The sequence below is a fragment of the Sebastes fasciatus genome, chromosome 22 (assembly GCF_043250625.1).
Source record: "Sebastes fasciatus isolate fSebFas1 chromosome 22, fSebFas1.pri, whole genome shotgun sequence".
NCBI lineage: Eukaryota > Metazoa > Chordata > Actinopteri > Perciformes > Sebastidae > Sebastes > Sebastes fasciatus.
The window spans coordinates 22535372-22539308 of NC_133816.1; positions in this window are offsets into that span (position 1 = coordinate 22535372).

Sequence of the window (3937 nt, forward strand, 5' to 3'; positions counted from 1 at the left end):
GGTAGATGGCATGACTGATATCACTCTCATGTCTGTACAGTAAATATGAAGCAACAGCCAGCAGCTGGTTAGTTTAGCTTAACATAAAGACTGGAAACAGGGGGAAACAGTTAACTTGAAAAAGAATGACGGGCACAGAAAGACTACAAAGGGACTAAAAGAAAATTACATAGAAATGCAAAGAGGTCACAAAGAGACTCACTGTGACTAAAAGGGGCAAAACAACCACAAAGACACACAAAACAACTACAAATAGACTCAAAATGACCACAAAGGCACACAAAACAACCACGAAGAGACGCAAAACAAGTACAAAAGGATACAAAACAACCACAAAAAGACACAAAACAACTACAAATAGACACAAAACAACCACAAAGACACATAAAACAACCACAAAGAGACTCAAAACGACCACAAAGACACATAAAACAACCACAAGGAGACACAAAACAACCACGAAGAGACACAAAACAACTACAAATAGACACAAAACAACCACAAAGACACATAAAACAACCACAAAGAGACTCAAAACGACCACAAAGACACACAAAACAACCACAAGGAGACTCAAAACAACCACAAAAAGGACACAAAACAACCACAAAGAGACACAAAACAACTACAAAAGGACACAAAACAACTACAAAGAGACTCAAAATGACCACAAAGACACACAAAACAATGACAAAGAGACTAAAAAAATCATAGACAACTTGACCACAAAGAGACTCAAAATAGCTACAAAGATACACAAAGCAACTACGAGACTCAAAATGACCACAAAGAGACAAAACGACTACAAAGAGACACAAAACAACCACAAAGAAACTCAAAACAACTACAAATAGACACAAAACAACCACAAAGACACATAAAACAACCACAAAGAGACTCAAAACGACAACAAAGACACACAAAACAACCACAAGGAGACTCAAAACAACCACAAAAAGGACACAAAACAACCACAAAGAGACACAAAACAACTACAAAAGGACACAAAACAACTACAAAGAGACTCAAAATGACCACAAAGACACACAAAACAATGACAAAGAGACTAAAAAAATCATAGACAACTTGACCACAAAGAGACTCAAAATAGCTACAAAGATACACAAAGCAACTACGAGACTCAAAATGACCACAAAGAGACAAAACGACTACAAAGAGACACAAAACAACCACAAAGAAACTCAAAATAGCCACAAAGAGACACAAAACAACCAAAAATAGACAAAATAGCCACAAAGAGACACAAAACAACCGGAAAGAGACAAAACAACCACAAAGAGACACAAAATGGCTACAAAGAGACAAAAAGCAATAACAAAGAGATACAACTTGACCACAAAGACACACAAAACAACTACAAAGAGACTGAAAAAAAAACATAGACAACTTGACGACAAAGAGGCACAAAATAAAAAGAGACAAAATAACTGTAAAGTCTGTTTGACTTCCTATGAAGGAAAACTAGAAAAACTGTAGAAAAATTTACATGTAAGTGACCAATTAGAAAAATATTGTGTAGTTGGATCTCAGCATAAGCTGTCATACTGTATACCAGTGTAACATGACAATTTTAAGTCATATTAAAAAGATCACCAGATTTGTGATTTGATTTGTCACCACAACAGTCCAACAATCCTCCAGCTTTATTTATTTAACAATACAATACTGACATTTAAATTATATGATATGATATATGAAAAAGCGTAATAATGTAAAGTATTGATATTAATGAAATTGCCCTCAATGTTTGTTTTTCTCGAGAATCTATGATAACATTTAAGGTGTAAAATTTAAAGCATAATTTCTCCATTTAAATATCATACATGAGTTAAAGTATATGAACTCATACACACAACATATTATGCAGTATATTTAGATGGAACTAACCTTGATATCATATATCATATCATCGTAAATATAGTTATTAATGTACAAGATTAAGTGTCATTATTTGTCCATTAGCCTGTATATTACCACTACTATTACTAATACAAGTTGATCATTAAAGGCAACATTAAACTCAGTAAAACGCACTCACCTTGTCAGTAGTTTTAGTTTATGAGCGTCTTTCTGTGCATCTGTGTGTCATTCACGTATATATACTTATGTTCAATGCTTGTGTGTGTGTGTGTGCCTTTTGTTTTGCATGTTATAACCAATATAGATGATGCATTACACTTAACATGTTCTTGCTGCAGCTGCAGAACAGCGGATTCTCATTGACACTTTGGTGCCCCAAATATTATGCATCATTTTGATCTTTTAAACAGGGATCGGTGCAGAAATTGCAAACATATTTTACACATTTTACTTTATTTTAAACAAAGCAAGTATACAGCAATTAAAAAAACACCTTGTGTATACAAGTTGTGTATATAAATACATCAACGGGACCAGTATTATCATGCAGAACACACAAAGTTGTATACTAGCCCAGAACGGACTGCGGTAGCGTGAGCGTTCCTCAATTTTGGTGGGTTTTCTTACTAATGTTCAGCAACTCGGGACGCACGTGTCAATTTCCGCTCCAGTATTTTCAAAATAAACTTCTGTCTTCAAGGGAAACTAATTAGTTAGAATGAGGAAAAGATTGTGGTTTGGGTTAAAATAATACCAGAAGAGGTGTAACTTTAGTACGGAAATTCCAAAATAAATCAAAGTTGACTTCTGGTTGCACACGGGACACAAACTTACTTTCGTAGCTACGAACAGTGTATCAGAACAGCCTTCTCTGAGCGAGTTGAACGGCGTTACTACGGTTTTACACGCGGCGGCTCACGTTACCACAGTCTTGGAAAGGGAGGAGTGAGTGGAGGGATATTCAGTTGGTTGCAATCTGCAACCACACCACTAGATGTCACCAAATCCTACACACTGTACCTTTAAGTACATTTTGAGATATTTTACTTGGAGTATTTCCATTTTATGCTACTTTGTACTTCTACTCCACTACATCTCAGAATAATAGTACTTTTTACTCCACTACATTTAGTTACTATACTTTACCAAAATAAAACTTAACATTAAAAAAAATATATATGATCAGTTTAGAAAATACAATATGTTGTTAAGGATTTAACAGTGGTTCTCAACCTTTTTGGCTTCTTCTTACATAGTTTCATTTAAATTATTTTTTGAGGCCCAAAGAGGTAAACTTTTCCAATATTTCACAAAATAAGCAAAGATAAAAGAAAATAAAAAAATGTGTAAACAGATTTGTATATCAGAACCCGTTAATCATCACACTCATCACTAATCACTAATCATTTTACATTGATCTATTGTTAACAAACACTACAAATAAATATTGATGATAATAATAATACATTAATTAATTAATATTGAAACCAGCTTCAGATAAATTGGAGGATTACATGCTGCAGAATTGGTTGAAAAATGATTCTACCTTTCAAAATCTATTCAAAAATGGCAGAAATTATTATCAGCAAGTTTAAAACAAGGTGTTTTTTGTCCTTGAAGAGTTAACATTTTAGACGTTTGCACCAAAAATAACAACAGTTTGCAGGATGAAAAACATATTAATACCACTACAAACAATCTTTATACACACTGTGGAAATAAAACATCAATCAGACTTCAAATTAATTATTTCTCTGTTTGATAAAGTGAATAAATTTGTGTATACACCAACATTGTTCACTATTCTCTCTCCGTCTGTCCATTAAAGTGGATTCAAATGAGCTGTAACTTAAAACTGCTGCTTATTCAAATCAAACCGAGTCATTAAGACCAGAACACGTATCCACCTGCCTCACCGTGTCCTTTATTTTCATACCTGAACAATTTGCAAATTACACTTTGCAGTCAAATGAACAATTTGATTTGTTTTATTTAGATGTTAGACATCATCGTGACTCTTCTTTTGCTAAAACTATTCCACTTCCATGAGCATGCA